The following is a 17,778-nucleotide window of genomic DNA, read 5'->3' as shown; positions in this document are numbered from 1 at the left end:
CTATCTCCTAGATATAAAGCTCCAAGTCTCCAACTTTACATTTTATAATATCAGTTGACATTTTAAATTATTGACTTAGGTTTGTTTGCCACATGATGTGCTTAGGTTCTCAGATTTATTTTATGGCTGAAGTCTTCCAAGCGGGGAACAGGCACCATATGCTTGTTTCCATCCAAGCCCACATACCTCATACATAAAGGAATGCTGAATGTTATATAACACAGCACACTGCAGTGTGTTGTTTTGCACATGCACTGCTAAGAGGTGAGGGTGAGCTACACCACGGGGTGCCCTGCAGGAGGGTCCCCAGCCCACACCAGCAGCATCTTTTCCCTACCACACACGCGCATGCCGCCTGGGGCTCGTCCTGCTGCAGACACGGTCCTCTGCTGTACCCACACAGCTCTCTCTCCAGCCCTAAGCCCTTTTCCCCCAAGGGCACCATGAGCTGCAGGGCGTGAATGGGCCTCGTCATGTGCTGTCCGAGTCACTTGCTGTGTCCTCCTGGAGTCCGTGTGCTCAAGCCCCGATCCCCAGTGACATGTTAGAGCAGTGAGCATGCGGTGCCTATGATGACAGGCATGTCCTCACGGGAAGATGGCGTGACTGGAACTTGGTTCCTGTGTGCAGGCACCAAGGAAAGACCGTGTAGGGACACAACCAGGACAGAGTGCTCCTCCACACCCCAAGTGTGTTGGCATCGTGACACCCATGCACTCCTCCAGAATGTTGAAAAGAAAACCTTGGCAACTTAAGCACCCACTCAACAGTATTTATTCTACAGTGCACAGAGCTGACCGAGACTCACCGACTCTGACCCCTTCTTCTGAGTGTGCTCCAGTGCTGCTATTTCTCTGCCCTGCACTGCAGAGGTAGAACAAGAGCTATCGTGGTGTGACAGATAACAGGATGCACAGGTCACCTCACCAGTTCGGGGGACTGTGTCACCCGGTATCCTCAAGATCACGGCTCTGCTCACACACCATGAGCCCCGATTTCCCAACACCAGAATGAACCTGCCTTCTCTTGCCTTGGTGCCCTTGTTTTAAGAATCTATCTTTCTAGAACCGTGGACAACCATCTATGGTGAATATTTAGTTGTTCAATCTACACAATGAGCCCCATAATCGATACCTAGAGAAATAAGAGGCTGCCGTACCTGAGAGGCTAAGGAAGTAGCCTGAGATACAAGGCTAGAGTACATAATTGCATCCCAGCTGGCTCGCTCCAAAGTCTGGGAATGAAGGTGGCTCACAGAGTGCGAGATCTGTGCACAGCGAGATGAACGAGGGTCACTCTACAGGCAACACACCTGGCAGTGCAGCTGCTCACTGAGGAGGAGCGAAGATCCACTCATTCCACAAAGATTTAGTTTTACACTTATTACACTCCAAGAGCAGAAAGGGAAATATTGATGTAATTAGGATCAGAGAGTGTTCCACTATAGCCTACTTCCCAAAAGCACCAAGGATTCCCCAAGTGTCCCGACACTTTGCTGAACAAGCCCCTGGAAGACAGTGGGAGGGCCAAAATGAGTTAACACTTCCTTTGCAGTAGGCAATGAGAAAAAAAAGATCCACGAGCACTGTGTGTCCACATGGGTCCCCAGTTATGGTTGATTTCCCCTCTGAACGTAGATACCCTTGTTGGCATATGCACCTGAGTCACTGGCACTAGGCCTGAGAGAATATAAAAGACAACTGATCACTCACAGGACTGTGGTACACAAGAGCTCACTGTGAAAGAGCTGAGCATTCCAAGGATCTTGGCAAATGCTTCCTTCCTGCTGTCTGCAGAGACCAGAAAGCCAAGTTCAAATACACCAGAAGCCCAGGATAGATCTGTTAGAAAGGAACAGAATGGAGGCTTCAGAGAGCACCATAAGCCAAAAATGGCAGAGAGTTTATCTTGCTGTTGACATCATGCACAGTCTTGGCATTTAAATGTCCCCACTAGATCAGACTGGAGTCTTATAGTGCTGTGCCTACCACGTTCTGACCCACAGGCTTGGCGAGAACATGTAGAAAATGTTTCGTTACTCATGCTCAATGCCTGCCCCCAGCATCGGAGGAGGAAGCAGTGGGACAGGGACATCGGTGTGACTGCCAGCGAGGTCGGCACTCTCCATCCACACCGGGAACCCGGGGCCGGCGGGACAGCTGCACAGCAGGCCACAGCCTGTACCTTGGAGGGTCAGCTCAAAGGCCCAGAGTTCCTCTTCTCTTTCTAGTTCATCTCAGCCTTTGCTTGGGAAAAAATAAGCCTATTAAATAGACACGGACTTGAAGTCAGGAGATCCTGGATTCATTTCTGGCCTCAATGAATAAGAAAATGAGAAAACACTGGAATTTCCTACAATCACAAATCATCAACACCACATCACAAAGTCTCCCTGATGGAAGGGATTCATTCCACAGGCAAAAACACAAATCCAGAGGAGCTAGAATTAGAACACGTCTGTCTCCAAAGTTTCATTCCATTAACATCCTTCATTTCCTTAGTTCTCTCTCTCTCTCTCTCTCTCTCTCTCTCTCTCTCTGTCTCTCTGTCTTTCCTAGTTTGTAAAATCTACTTATTTGACAAGCATCAGGCAATAATTAGGGGTGGCATGACCCCAACTGGGTCATGCAAACAAGTAATTTTCTTAGTTTGATGAGTGCCAGAAAAACTTTGTGCGCACAGCCACACGCAGGCAAAGGGGAACTTTGGTTTCTCCCTGACACTCATAGCAAGCTTCCCAGGTGAGAATCGTGTTCTGAGTCTTAAAGAGTGAAAGTCTGAGTAGAAGTTTCTTCAAAATGCAGAGAGCCAGTGCATTCCGGGCACAGTGTCACACAGGAAAAGGTGGAGAAGTACACTGAAGGCAACCAGAAGTCATCTGGGAGCTAAGGAGACCCAAGCGAAAAGGAGATTACGAGTCACGTAAAAGGTCCAGACCTGCTGGTAAGGCAGTGGGTAGCTGTGCACATGCGGGCGCACACACACACACACACACACACACACACACACACACACACACTAGAAGGACGGAAGCAGGACAGGCTCCTGGCTTTGGCTAGATCACAAAAATCGATAATCAATAATTATGTAAACCAAAGTCAGAAGTTGAGGAGTCGGCTGGGAGTGAGCTGCAAGGCCTACTCTGAGACTAAGCTAATCACACCATGGCAGAGCCTTTGGGGCTGGCTCCATAACCAATGCAGAGGCAGAAAGAACTACCAGCTTCAGTTTATACCCAATGTAGAGATTGAGGGCAAAGGAAAACTACAACGTAAGAATAGTTTGTTTCCTGGCAAGGTGCAAAGGGGAAGGGTCCCCTCTATACTGTCAGGGGGAGGTAAGTTAGTACTCCACTGTGGAGATCAGCATGCAGGACCTTCGGGAATCTAAGCAGAGAGACAACTATTAGTGGTGTTGTAGATCTAGAAAGTCCCCCAAAGTCTCTTGTGTGCAGAGGCAGGGCTTTTAGAAGACGACAGATCGGGGCACCATGACCATCGGCAGGTTAATCTGGGGGTGGACCCAGAGCTGGGCCTGCTGCTAGGGTGCAGCCTGGTGTGAAGAGGCAGGTCCTCGTCCTGGTGACCTGGAAGGCACAGCTCACGCCCTGGCTCCTCGCTCCTCTCCCTGCTCCCTGGCTGCTCTGAGATGAGCAGATTTCCCCTGCAGCCGACCGTTCCTCCATGCCGTGTCAGCCAAGAATCCTCTAACATTTGTGAACTGAAATAAACCAGTTGTGGGCACCAACTATTTCATCCCAGCATGGGACAGTGACTGAGGCTCCTTCTGATATAACTGCGCCTCTTCCGCTTTTTCCCAAAGAATCACGGAGAGCGTGCTGAAGATACCTGCGTTTCCATGTTCCCTGCGGCACAGTTCTCAGTAATCAACTACGGCAGCTGCCTAGACGCCCGTCAGCAGGAGAATGGATACACGGTGGAATATTATTCTGCCATAAAGAACAAAACGATGTCACATGCAGGAAAATGAGCACATGTTAAGCAAAATAAGCCAAATGCGACATGTTTTCTCTCATATACTGAGTCTAGGGGGAGAAAGACAGCAATGACACAAAAGTAGAAGACTCAGAAGGGAGGGGATCCCAGGGATGGAGGCACGGTAGAAATGAGAACATTGCACCTATGACATGCACGCCCCAAGATACCAGAATGAAGCCCTCACCCTGTCCGCATACTAAGAGGCTAGAAATGTATTCCGCTTACCCTGTCGTGCAGTAGAAACGAGCGGAGATGGTGCGCGAGAAGATGCTGGGAGAGAAATCACTTAAGGCTCTGTATGTGTAACTCGCTTTTCTTTTCACGAGATCTTCTTACCAAACACTGCTTCCCTTCGCTCTCGGGTGCGAGGCCACGGGTCAAAGGCACTGCGCACAAAGCTGAATCACGACAGGGAGACAAGCGCGGTACCGGGCTGAGCACATGCGCGCTTCTCCTCCCCTTCCGCAGCCTCACACTGGGTGGGCTCAGCGCTGCAGGGCGATGGGATCCGGACGCGAGCCAGCCTCACTTCTGTGAAAGAAGCGGGGCGTTCGTTGTTTCCATCTTTCTTCTGCTCTGCTTTCCCTACTCTCCCCTCCCAGACCCCCTTCCCATCTCTGACTCGTTTGCACTGTGCCCACAGTCCGCCCTCCCTCCCCGCAGCCGTGCCTACCTGGCGGGACACCTGGACGGAGTGGGTCTTAATTATATTCTGCAAGTCTTTCCCTGTGGAGAATTTCCCAGCGCCCGAGTGCATTGCTGCCCAGGAGGGCAGGCGATGGCACCTCGCTAGTGTTTTCTTACACGCACTCATCAGGGAGGAAGAAGCGCCTTTCAGAGCTTCCCACGCCACGTGCCCTGCCTGCGCCCTCAGGAGAGGAGCAGAAGACGCTTAATGCGTGCGTGGGCTCTGACACTCCGCCAGCAGGCCGCCCAGTTGAGCATTTTGGTAATTAGCAGAACATCTGTAATAGGACTCGTGTGTCGGAAACAGCTGCTGCCGCCCTGACTCTCCGAGAGGGAGCAGAGATTTGGATGTGGATTTCACTACAGCCCAGCTGTTTCCCATTTGAAGAAAGGATAAAGGGTAGACACTGAGTCAGTGGGAAAGCATCAAGACAAAAGTGGAAAAGGACAGGATTTCAAATGGCCTGGCCCGGAGCTGACTGGAACGCATACCATTGGCATGCAGTGAACAAAGCTTTCTTGCTTGCTGCAGCCTTGGGAGCTGGCCACCTTTGCCAAAAACGTCCCAGTAAAAATATTTATATGAAAACAACAAAAAGGCAGTGTTAAGAGTGCTGCTGGTCTCTTCCAGTTTGACCCTAACCCTCCACAATGCCCAGCACTTGGAAAATCACCTTCCCTCTGTGAGTGATGCAAGAGTTTGGGTTCCACAAGGTGGTTTGAGCATTTCTTCTGGGCTCCCAACCTTCTCAGATGAGGGGGAGCAAGAAAGAAGCACCCGAGATTGCAGGAACCCCTCCTTGGGAGAGCCTGTTCCCTCTGAGAAAAGCTGGTGAATTCCAGCAAGATTGCTCCAGCTCTCTACCTGGGAAAGATGGTGGGCAGAAATCAGCCATCCATGCAAGCAGTCAATCCACAGATACTTAAGGAGCACAGACTACCCTGGAAGGGAAAGTGCAGAATACAAGGATAATGTGGAAATACACTATGCTCTTGTCCTGGTGGCCTAGGGGAGCTAAAATATGTGAAGACGATTCCTTAGATAATCATGTAAATTGCAATTGTCACAAGTATTGCAAAAGGCCACTGACCAGTGAATTCGTAGACTTAGGCTACTCTGAGCAGCACTGTTGATTCTTGAATCAGGCCAGAAACTTCCAGTGTCCAGTACAAGTGAGCTTTGGACTGCCCAGTCCTTCATGACATCATAACCTGAGACCCTCGGGCTCTGGCCCTGCTACTGTTCTTTTCTGCATTTCCTTCTTGGTGCAGGTACTCAGCCTCTGACTCAGCATCTCCCGCTCTGTGCCCTTCTGCTCGTAGTGACCAAAGTATTATCTCCCCGTTCTCAGAGCTCCAGGAGACAGTGTCTGAGAGCAGACCACGTGAGAGCAACTTTATGCCAGGAATGGCAGGTCAGACCAGAGCTACACCCACAGCAGGCCAGAGGGGACAGGCGAGGGAAGCCTTGGCCGGACTACACTGTGCAAGGCTTCTCTACAACTGCGCGTCCTCCTCCGTCAGCTGTGGCTCCTTGCCCTTCTGCGCTCCCTGTCTTTGTCCATGTCCCTCCTCCCCGGAAACACCCTTCTTCCTTACTGCTACCTCTCAAAATCCTATTTATTTTCAAGTCCCAAGTTAATGATTGCTCTTCCTGGGATCACCCTGCTTTCTACCTGCTGGTAGGCAGCTTCCTTGTGCTCCTCTATTTCTCTGCGCTTCCCTTCAGATATCAGAGACTTTTATTTTATGTTGCTGACACTCTTGAGGGGTTCCAACTAAAATGGAGCCCTGTCTTAGGGGGGTCATGTAGCCTATGACCAGTTCTCCATATTCTATCCAGCTAGCAGTGCAGAATTTAAATATTCAGGTGGGTCTGCAGGTCCAAGACAGCCCGGTTTTGAATCTCAACACCGCTTTTTATGAGGAAACAACTCACTCTTCCCTGAGCCTCAAGCCACTCATCTCATCAAACACAACAGTGGCCTCAGGATTGCTAAGAACAATTAACACTCTTCCCACGGAAACTGTAGCCTAAAGTCAGAGTGTTTGGCAGGTGCTCAGTAAGAGTTTGGCTGGTTGCTCCTCAGAAGAAGTTTTCACTGAATTAAAACAAATTGAAATTGAAGAAAGTAAAATCGAGTAGCCCTCATTCCCCAAAATGGGCTTTGTTTTCTTGTAATTCCAGTTCTGCAATCTCAGCCCATCTGGACCAGACTTGTTTTTGTGACGGGGGTGTGTGTGTGTGTGCACGCGTGTGTGTGCTGAACCCAGACCCTTCTCCGTGTGCCCCTCGCCAGCCCTGCCACCATTCACTTCGTCTCAGTTTCCTAGGCTGCAGGACTCGAAGTCCCAATCCTGCTGCTCCACCTCCCACATTGCTGGGATTGCCGGCTTCTCTTAAAACACCTCAGGCCCGTTCACGTACACAATTGCCATGGCTCCCTTCACGTTACACTCACAGACTTTAATAGTCGGACTAGAAATCGTGCAGCCACTCTGGCAAAGCCTAAAATACTCAGCTCTCTTCGAAAGTCTTCTTTCTGAGATCTGAGACCTCCAGGGAAGTCGGGGCTCCATCTCCAGAAACCCTCCACACCCACAGAGCCGCCCCCTCCAGCAGGTGACACCGAGCCACTGGCGCTGCTCCCAGATTGTCCGAGGTCGAGCCACCAGGGGGCTGGGACGTGAGGGAAGAGAGCGGGCTCAGGCTGGGCCCGGGCGGCCTGGGGAAGTGGTTCAGCTGTGCTCCTGAGGCTGGGAAGAGGAACCTGAGGCAGAGGAGGAGGAGCAGCCCCAGGGATGCCTGTTCCGCTCCACCACGTCCCCCGGAACAGAGCCTGAGACACAAGGTCATGTCCCAAGGCCCCCTAACATTGACGGTGCGATCCAGGAAACAGCAGTGGAAGCAGAGCTCTGGGCGGGGAAGGAAAGAGACAGCTTAGCAGGCTGCTGAGAGCAAACTCTACGGTGCGCTCAGTGCCTGGACTTCTTCGGGGACCTGGGGAAGCTGCTGCTGTTCTTTTGTTTGTTTGTTTTTCCTTCATTGTGTTTATTGGTACATTTTAGGTATACAGTACAGTGACATTCATCATTGGGATCCTGTGCCTTCACATGACAGGTCTTAGTTCTCACTTTTCCCTGTCCCTGCCCTCCCTTCACCCCCTCCTCCCCTCCCCCTTTACAAACACTTTATTTCCATTTTTTCATTTTCTCCTATTTGTTTCCTTTCCCTTATTCCCTTTCCCCTACCCTTCCCACTTTCCCTACTCCTTTAGCCCTTTTCTTCTTATTTCACACTATTAATTATCTCATTAGGATCTTGTGTACTATTATAGTTTTTCACACCAGCGAAACTATTTGGTATTTACACATGTGTGACTTATTTATTTCATTTAGGAGTATATTCTCAATATGTATCCATTTTCCTATGAATGAATCTAATTTCTCATTCTTTATGGCTGAGTAGTATTCCATTTTGTAGAAAAACCACATCTCCTTTATCCAATTTCCAACTGATGGGCAAATGGGCTGTTTCCAAATTTTAGCTATTACAAACTGTAACACTGTAAACATAGATGTGTACATATCACTGTGATATGACTCTTTTAATTCTTTTGGAAAGATACCCAGCAGAGGGATGGCTGGGTCAAATGGAACCTCTAGTCCCAGCTCCTCGAGGTATCTCCATATTGACTTCCATAGTGGGACAGACATTTCTCAGACAAAGACGTAAAAGCAGCAAGTAAATATATGAAAAAATGTTCCACATCACTGGTCATTCGAGAGATGCGGATGAAAACAACACTGAGATTCCACCTCACCCCACAAAGAATGGCTGCTATCAAGACATCACACAATAAAAAATGTTGGCAGGGTTGTGGGGAGAAAGGAATCCTTCTCCATTGTTGGTGGGAGTGCAGACCGGTGCAACCACTGTGGAAATCAATATGGAGCTGCTGCTCTCTTAAATGGCCCGTGGGGAGTGAAAGACGGACAGTCCGGCTCCTGTTGGGTGTGGCGTTCTCTCAGGGTTACCTCCCTCCTCTGCTCCTTCCTGTCCTCTGCTTCCTGCCCACCACACATGCACACAACCTGCTTTCCTTCCACCAGTCCCTCTGCTGTGTTGTTTCTTCTTTGGAACCAAAATGTGAACCAAAATAAATCTTCTGTCAACCTGCAGTTACAGGCACCAAGCCTTGTGCCCAGGGACAAGAAAAAGTCTGAGATTTCCCCCTGCAGGAGCCACACAGACCTGTGACAGTGCAAGCTTCCCTTTGGAGCCCACAGGGCAGCAGGTGACACCAGCAACCTTTGTAGGACATTGTTAGTCACATGGGCCAGAAACTCTGTTGTCGTCAGCAGGATTTGTCAAGGGAATGCATTAAACACAGGACACACCATTTCCAAGATTATTTTATGATAATTACCCGAAAAGTCCAATGCAAAGGAGTGCAAGACATTAACCTCACACTGGAAGCCCCAAGGACTCAGCTGAGGGCCTGGATCCCAGCAGGGTCCCCACAAGTCCAGCTAAAGGCTTCGAGTCCCAGTCAGTGTCCTCCTCGAGTCCAGCCAGTGGCTTGGAGCCCACGGCAATGTCTCATGCTTGTCTGTATTGAGGATCCGCACCTGGAAGGCCCAAAGGTCGATGGGGAAGCCAGAAAACCTGTGCCAGTGAGATGAAGGATCTGTGCCACCAGGCCAAGGGATCCACATTGGAGCCAGGAAGTGACACTCACGGTGAAGATCAGAGCTCCCCTGAGGAAAGCAGTAGCCATTCCCAGTGACAGCGAAAACCTCCCGAGCTCCTCCTCCTATGTGAACAGCCCAGTTTGCAACAGGAAAACCACTTGCAGCAAAGCTTCTCCTAGGAAATCAACAGCCCACAATCTTCCCCTCCAGTTCTCTTTTTATGGCTACAGGTAACAATCCTCAGGTGGGTCCTCCACGACCAGACCACGCTGATTCTGTTCAGCGGGACTCTCCGAGGTGACCATTACTCAGTCCACCACACTCAGGGAACCTGGAGCAGCTTGCTCTGGACCTGCCCCACCATGGCTGACCAAGCCCCTAGGTAGCCTAGCTCTTTTCAAGCAGTTATTTTTTAATCTTGAGGAAACCATGATGAGAGAGAAGCAGTCATCTCCACTGCGTCAATCAGCAAGCCCGGACCCAGCGTGGCCAAGCATCTTGTCCAGGCATCCATCTCTCCGGGGGGGATGTGGGAGAGAGGCCAGGTCCTTCCTGGGTGCTGTCATAGGAACTGAGCCAAGATGGCATAGAAAGGAAAGAAAGCCATTGCTTAGTGCAGGGACTTTTTGAATGTCAGGTAGAAGAAGAAAAGGGGGCTTGTGAAACAGGAATATCTACGCAAATTTAGTTTTTGATATGTTCCAAGCACTTGACAAAGAGCTTTGGATATGCCACTTACTCTGCACAAAAGCTCTGAGTTGATTATTACCACAATTCCCTGTTTACAGCAGGGAAAACAGAGACTGTCAGAGGCAGAGTGCAGAGATTTGCTTAAAGTCACAGCTACTAGGAAATGGAGGCGCTGCCCTCCTGCCAGGCTCTGCCTCCAAATCCTTTAACTTTTTAGTTTTCCTGTTCAAGCTCTCTGAAAATCCTTTCCTTATGAATCTCTTATTTTTCCATTGCATTTAAACACCTCCCAGATAGCTCCCACTTCAAATGTTTTGAAAGGCTCTTTTGTAGGCTTCTTCCAATGCAAAATCAACAAGATCATCAAAGCTAGTCCTGTTTATTCTTTTTCCTCCTTGCTTCAGGTCAAAAAAGATGTTGGAAAAGGATGCGATGGAAATAAGGAAAAAATAGCTTTGGGAGCAAGATTTTAGGGCAACACAGGACTGGTGGCTGGTAATAATTTTGAATGACTCAGAGTCGAGTTTGAAGGAAACAAAAATAAAAAGGGAGAAGAGTTTAGCATTCTGAAGGCTCCAGCACCAGGAAGCTGAGACGAGAGCCCAAAATGCATCTGGGGAATCAATCAGAGCTGCAGAGATCCGGGGTCTGATGACTCCAAGCTACCAGGAAGCTATTCAGTCCATTTATCAGCAGCCTGCAGGGCCTCCTCACAACAGAAAATCTTTCAATACCTGAACGATGTTTTAGTTTTGAAAGTACGCGTCTTGCTGCAATTTACTTCTTTGATTTTTTTCATACCAAAATGTTTGTCTTGACCGGTAATCTAACACTTTTCTGGATTGGGAGTTAAGAATGCAGGTTCTGGAATCAAGCGGCTGGGTTTTTCCACTTTGGGTCCAACAGTTTCCCTTGAGACGTGAGCTGTGGATACATCATCTAGCTTCCCTCCACCTCCCTCTTCGCCTCTGTGTGGCTCGAGTCTTACCCACTTGTTACTCAGGTTAAAAGGAATGGTGAGGGCTTGGGATGGTTTCTAACATTAATAAACATTCTAGAAAAAACTAGGGGTTACCATTACTTTTCTATTCCTTGGGAAAGAAAGACAAGGTTCTTTATCTAAGTACAAATCTGAAAGTAGACCATTCTTCAGTCTGAGCCCACGGAGGATAGCGTTTTTAAGTCTCACTATGTTCGTAACTTTGAAGAAGTGTTGGTGACCCCGGCCCGTCCTTCCTTCCAAGTGGCCCGTTTCAGACACTGAGAATTCCCATGTTCCCAGTCTCACCCCAGAAACAAGACCCTCTGGTGATGTCCCCATCATTCACCCATTTCCACCCCTTGCCCAGTCTCCAACATTTCCCTCTTTCCAGGAGGTCCTCAGTGTCCAGATAACGCCTAGATGTTAGGATTGCTAAAGGATTGAGTGAAATGATATATAAAGTCTTCACCAGTTCCCAACACACAGCAAGACTGTTACATCTCGGTGTCTAAATATTAATATTGATGTTAATATTCTTCCCTGCCTCTCAGAAATTGCCCTGATCTTTGGCCCTTCCGTGCTCTGCTGTACGGTGGGTTACCCCGAGGACACAGATGTTACTTCAAATATCTCACTCTGAGGCCACAGAGCAGCGAATGGACTAGGACCGGTGTCATCTCCCCCTGGCGGCAGCATCCATGCCCCCTGTCCTGCCTGTGCAGCCCCATCACAGCCCTTCTGACTCTGAGTCACTTCCATAAGTGCCAGGGCCATCTCCTCGTGAGATTGTGTGCTCCTTCCTCAAGGACAAACGCCAATCTTATCTGTCTCTTTTCCCCAGGACCTCATCTACCACCTGACGCAGATCTGCACCTTTGCATTCAGTGCACATAAGATAGACATGTGTTCGTACTTATGTGTATAAAGACATGATAACAACACCTAAGTACACGTGTAGGTAGAGAAGTCCCTGGGGACCTGGCTCAAAGGGCAGCACAAAGATGGCTCTGTCCTGAGTCTGCATGGGGACGGGCCACTTCCTAACACATAGTAAATTTTCAGACAGCGGATATGTGCACATAATCTAGGGAGTCACATGTACTTTACTTCAAAACTCTGAAAAACACAGCCAGGCCTGTCACTGTCCCAGGAAACTGCCCGGCCTCTAGCTGGGCAGCTCAGACATTTCTAGCCAGCTTCCCTCAGCCACTTAACAGAAGATCTGAAAGACCACGATGGAAGCAGCCCACAGCTTCGACCTCATCCCCAGCTGAGGCTCCAGCAGAGCTGTCCACTGGGCCCTGGAGCACCGCAGCCCACTGGGGCGGTTGCTCGGAGTATGAGGCAAAATCACAGCTTTTGTGTGTGACGTCATACACTTTAGTTTCTGGCATCGAGTCTTTTGCTTTTTTAATAGAAACCAGACAGGACGTCATTGGTGTGACACCAAGGGCAGGGCCAGACTTCCTGTCCTCCCTGGGAAGGACCCGACGGCCACAAGACTGTGTAGAGGGGGTCACGCCGGGACCTGGGGGAGTGTCTGCCAGGTCCACCGCCGGACTTTGTATGTTCCCAGAGCTGGGACAACTTCCAAACGGGTCTTTAGAAAGCCTGTTTTCTAGGACAGATTCGCTTCTTGGGTAAGTAGAGATTTGCCACTCACATGCCAATGTCTGTTTTATGTGCAAGAATTGCAGAAAAGGAACACATGTATATTTACACACATATATCATACATGTGTATTTAGACACACAACTGGATATGGTGCATGCAAGTGACAAATTTGAGAGTAAGTCGATCTTCTGGACTAGATTAAAGTCACATTATAGTACAGATGATTTATGACATATTGACTGCGTAGATAAATAACAAAACAGTGAGTATATTAGAGTCTCAGGAAAACTAACCCTATGAAAGTCTTCTGGTTCAGAACATCTGTATGGTTTTCCCTTGAGCTACTCATTTCAGGGAAGAAGTCTGTCTAATTCGCAATTAAAACACCCTGTCCTTTGCAGATTGCATCCTTTATCTGGTGGTTTTCCTTCAACACTGTGGCAAACTCACGGGAAAAGAGGCATGCTCCAAGCACAGTTGCCCGTGGGATGACGGCTATAAGTCAGCCCCGAGAGGCCCACACTCCACGTGCCCCCAAAGATCATGAGCAGCTGGAGCTGGGAGGCGCCCAGAAGCCTGCTGAGTCTCCGAGCAATCAGCGAGATCGTTCCTGCTCTGGCAGGAGGAGCGCTTGGAAAGAGAAAGCCTTTCATTTCCCAAAGGGTAGAAGTAATAAGAGCAGGGTCTCGTGGTGCTTGGTCTCCGGGCTTATTTGGACAATAAAAATACACAAAATTACTTTTGGATAATTTTGATGACATGAAATTTTACTGTCATTGCAAATAATACAGTGAAAGATGCATCTGGCACATGCACAAAAAAAAAAGATGTAAGACAAATCTTACTGGGAACTTTTAGATGAAAAAGGATATCATGAGTGAACAGAGTGGAGTAGTGGTCACGCTGACTTATTGTGTGATTATATCCAGGTATTCTCCAATAACCTTACGGGGAGAAGTTCTCACCATTTTATAAATGAGGCCAAAGGCGTCACACTCTGAGAAATAGTGGCTATGTTCAGGATGAGTTCCTTCTAATTCCAGAACATGGGCACCTAAACGTGCATACCTAAGTGTGCACAGCTCAGTGATTCCACCACCTGCCTCACAAGAGCAAGGTCCTGAGTTCAATCCCTGGTTTAAAAAAACGCATGCCTAAATATGCACTCCTAAACATACACACACCTGAACACGCACACCTAACATCATCCCAGGCCTGCTGTCAAGGAAACTAGACGGCCAGCTGGAAGAGTTAGAAGTCATCTTGTTAGCTCTGGAGTTCGAGGGCACCTTCAAAAGCAGGAAAAGTGGATTAAGGTATTATTTGTATATAATAGTAAAATATGACTTAGAGAAAATAAATTAATTTCTTGAAGTAACTAATGGCTGATACTCCCTTACAAAGCAAAAACCTGAATAAACATTTTTATTTTAAAAAGTACCTACAAGGAGCATCTCGGACTCAAGTAGTGAGGCTTATCACTAGGGGTAAATACTCAGGGGAAAATGTGTCAGCTTTGCCCATTCGTACAGGAAATGGAAAAGGAGGACAAGCTTCCAACTGCTTTCGAGAGGCCAGCATACTTGAGGCCAAAAGTAGGGACACTGCAAGAAAAGCTGATATTTCTCCTCGACACTGATGTAAAAATCTTTAAGTAAATATTGGAAAATAAAACTTGGCAATGGATTTTAAAAAGGCCCTGTGTGATTATTCCACAAATGCAAAGTGATTTTAACATTTAAAAATCAACCGATATACTTGCCCTGTCTAAAACATTAAATACACATAGATTACATCTACAAATCGTCTTAGATCCAGAATAAAACATTTGGCAACATTCGATAGTTGTTCATGATATAACTAAGCAAAAAGGAAAAAGAGAAACATTTCCACCCGTGAAATATTACCTGCAACCACCCCCACCCATGATAGAACTGCTGGGGAGCGATTAAAGGCGTTGCACCCGAGATCAGGGGAGGCTCGACACCCTGCAGTCCCCACTTTCCTCGGATTTGGAAAGGGGTCTTCGTCGGCATGAAACATGAGGCCAGGGTGGGGGGAACCGCGGATCCAAAGGAGAAGACAGGAAAATGTCTTCATTGGCCGATGACGTGATCAAACGCAAAGCTAACCCCTTTCGAATTCCCCAAAAGGACAAGGCCAGAACTGACAAATGAGCTTCTCAGGGTCCCCGGGGCAGTGGTGACCCAGGACCCTGCCGGTCGTCTGCTCGCCCCTCCCCTTCACCACAGCCCCCGTAGCAGAAGTGCTCCTCACAGCGGTGCCAGACAGTGACGTTTAAACTAACTTGCCTTAGCAGTGGGCACACCTTCCACACCAATAAATGAAGCGAGCAAAGTGGGCTTTGGACGCCCTACCTCTAAGGCCCAGTGCAATGTGAATTCGTTTTTGATTCGCCCATGTTGGCTGCATGCAGCTTGTATGGCGTTGGCACAAGGATGCCACACATCTTAAATCCTTCTTTCATCTCCTTTCCTCCCTCCCCCGCATCTCTGGATCCTCTTGCCAATTTAGACAGTAAAACCTCGCGTTCATTACGAGATGACGCTGTAGCTATAAATACGGCGGTGTCGAGGCTGGGCGTGGTGACGTACAGCCGTGCTCCCTGGGAGGCTGAAGCAGAAGGATTGAAAGTTTTAGCTCAGCCTGGGCAGCATAACAACTTTAGAGACTGTCTCAAAGAAAAAAGGGCTGGGACGCAGCTCACCGGGAAAGCCCTGGATTCAGTCTCCAGTACCAAAGAAGGGAGACAAAGGAATGCATTGTGCTGACTTTGGTAGGTTAAGCAGTCATCGTAACTGCTCCATCTCACAGGAAAACCATGGCCAGACAGCTCGGGGCATTTAAAAATGAATATCTTGTCACACAAAATTCCTTCTCAAAAATATTAAAAAATAAAAATAAAGTCGTAACAAAGTAAGTTTCCAAGTCATTCCTTTGTTGGTCAGCCAAACAAGATGTCGAGTTAAATACTGGTTACAGCAGTCAAAGCAAAACAAAAACGCTAGTTGTTCAAAGAATTGGGAATATTAAGGGCAATATTAGTCATCAATTAAACACAAAACAAGTGACTTCACAGGGTTTTCCGAGGACCCTAAGGGGTCAGCAGATGTTACCAGCACTGCCCAGAGTGTGCTTATGGAGGAACCGATACTGACTTCGATTACAGATGGCAGATATCACTCACGGAGTCCCTGTGGAAGAGCTACACACAAGAACAGGCTGGAAGTGAGAAGCACAATTTAATGTGTCAAGAGTGGGATCTGCAGCTATCCGCGAAGTACAGTCTGCTGAGCTGTACTCACAGTCGTGATTAAGAAAAAAACTTGGTTGAACAAAGGTATGAGGCTTGTTTTAAAAAAATAAAGTTTTTCAAGCCTATAATTATTCACTGCATCATTCATCAGCAGAGACTTTGCAGAAGATATCCTGCCTACCATGTGACACTGACTGGTGGTGTTACTGATGAACTTGATTTCCTCCCATGTACTGAATACTTGCCAGTTCTGTGACTGTTTTTAAGATTTGGATCCATGAGTTTACTAAAAATATCCATGGTATTACCACTTGGCAGTTCAATAACCTATCACTAGTAAAATGTGTTGCTATTTTTTTGGATCACACAGCTTAGATTGGAATTTTCCTGAACAAAAGAACCCATTCCCCAGTTGCTAATATCAAACAGCGAATAGCTTTGAAAATTACCTTTTGCTATGAATTTGATGTCTTTTAGTGAATTCAACATGAAATTATAAAGCAAAGGGCTGGGGATGTAGCTCAGTGGTGCCACCGCTTGCCTCACAAGTACAAGGTCCTGTGTTCAATCCCAGGTACCAAAAAAAAAATTATAAGGCAAAAACAATATTTACTTAAGGTACTTACCAACAGAAGAGATATTTCCATGACACTTAACTGAATCAGAATAATGACAGGCTGTTCTATGTATTTCCTGCACTATTGAAAGTCAAGACAAAAATTGAGTTCTTCATTTCCTGCACAACTTTGTAATGAATTTTATCTTCTGAGTTCAAAGTAGAGTCCTGGAAGCTCTCTTTCTCCACTCTCAAGGTGAGTGAAAAAATATGTTCAGATTTCAAAATCCATTTAACTGCAGTATTGAAGAGGGTCCACCTAACTCTCATGGAATGAGTCATTTTCAATATCATGATACACTATAAGGCAGTTTCAAGAGAATCTGTAGCTCAGTGGTGAGTGTGCCTAGCATTGAGCACTGCAAAAGTAAGTTAATTTATGAATAGAGAAGAATCTAAATTCTACAATACATGCAAGCAATAAATGTTTCACTAAAATAATATGGGTGAATAAACTATTTGGCAGCATTTTTGAGGCAAGACATTTCCAAAAATGAAATGAGTTTAGATGTAGCATCACAAAAAAACAATAACAAGAAAGTTTGCAATTGATTTTGCTGACGGGAAGCACTAGCTTTGAACTTCCGCTAGGCAAGATAGCATAAGTTCTCCCCCCACCCACATGCACACAAATATTTCCCTTTTCTCATTAGTGAATCTGTCCTACAGAGTACATTATCTAATAATAAATTGTGTATTTCATTACACATGATATTATTATTAAATTTTTAATTTCATCAGTGAAAACAGGGGAAATTGTTTTCTCTGTTGTTTCAGGTAACCGTAGTGTCTCATTTTTGCCTCTGCAAAGTGTACAGTATTTACCAGAAAAGTGTGCCAATCCCGTATCAATATAACCTGAGCTGCCACAGCCAGGAACCTTGGACTCTCAAGGACTGAGCACATGGGATTTGCTCCCTGCTCACGGCTCAGCTAATGGGAACCTGGGCAAGGATGACTTGGGAATGCAGGTCCCTTCCATCTTGCATTTCTTGCATCTGGGAACCGTCAGAAAGAGAGTAGAACACAGAGAATTCACAAGTGTCTGATCTGTGTGGTGATGGAAGTGATCCATCACTGGAGCTTACACTTGAGAGCTCCAAGAACGTGAATGATATCAGAAGGCCTAGTAACAAAGGAGATCAGCTACAAAGGAAAAAGAAGGATCAAGGAGCAATCACCCAAGCAACATGGAATAACAAAAAAAAAAAAAAAAAAG

The 17,778-nt window shown here is 47.3% G+C and overlaps 1 long non-coding RNA gene across 1 annotated transcript; it reads right to left on the bottom strand.

The window, feature by feature from the left end:
- Window positions 1–345: 345 nt before the first annotated feature.
- On the bottom strand, window positions 346–4,841 carry LOC117286303. Its single transcript, XR_004517401.1, has 3 exons — window positions 4,672–4,841; window positions 4,224–4,529; window positions 346–3,949 (listed from the first exon to the last, which is right to left on the bottom strand). It is a non-coding gene; the product is annotated as an uncharacterized LOC117286303 (long non-coding RNA).
- Between the last annotated feature and the right edge of the window lie 12,937 nt (window positions 4,842–17,778).

Source organism: Fukomys damarensis, unplaced genomic scaffold (assembly GCF_012274545.1).
Source record: "Fukomys damarensis isolate Sample0158 unplaced genomic scaffold, DMR_v1.0_HiC HiC_scaffold_16, whole genome shotgun sequence".
Lineage (NCBI taxonomy): Eukaryota > Metazoa > Chordata > Mammalia > Rodentia > Bathyergidae > Fukomys > Fukomys damarensis.
Note: the sequence above shows the minus strand (reverse complement) of the source record. Positions and strands in the feature narration are given on the sequence as shown.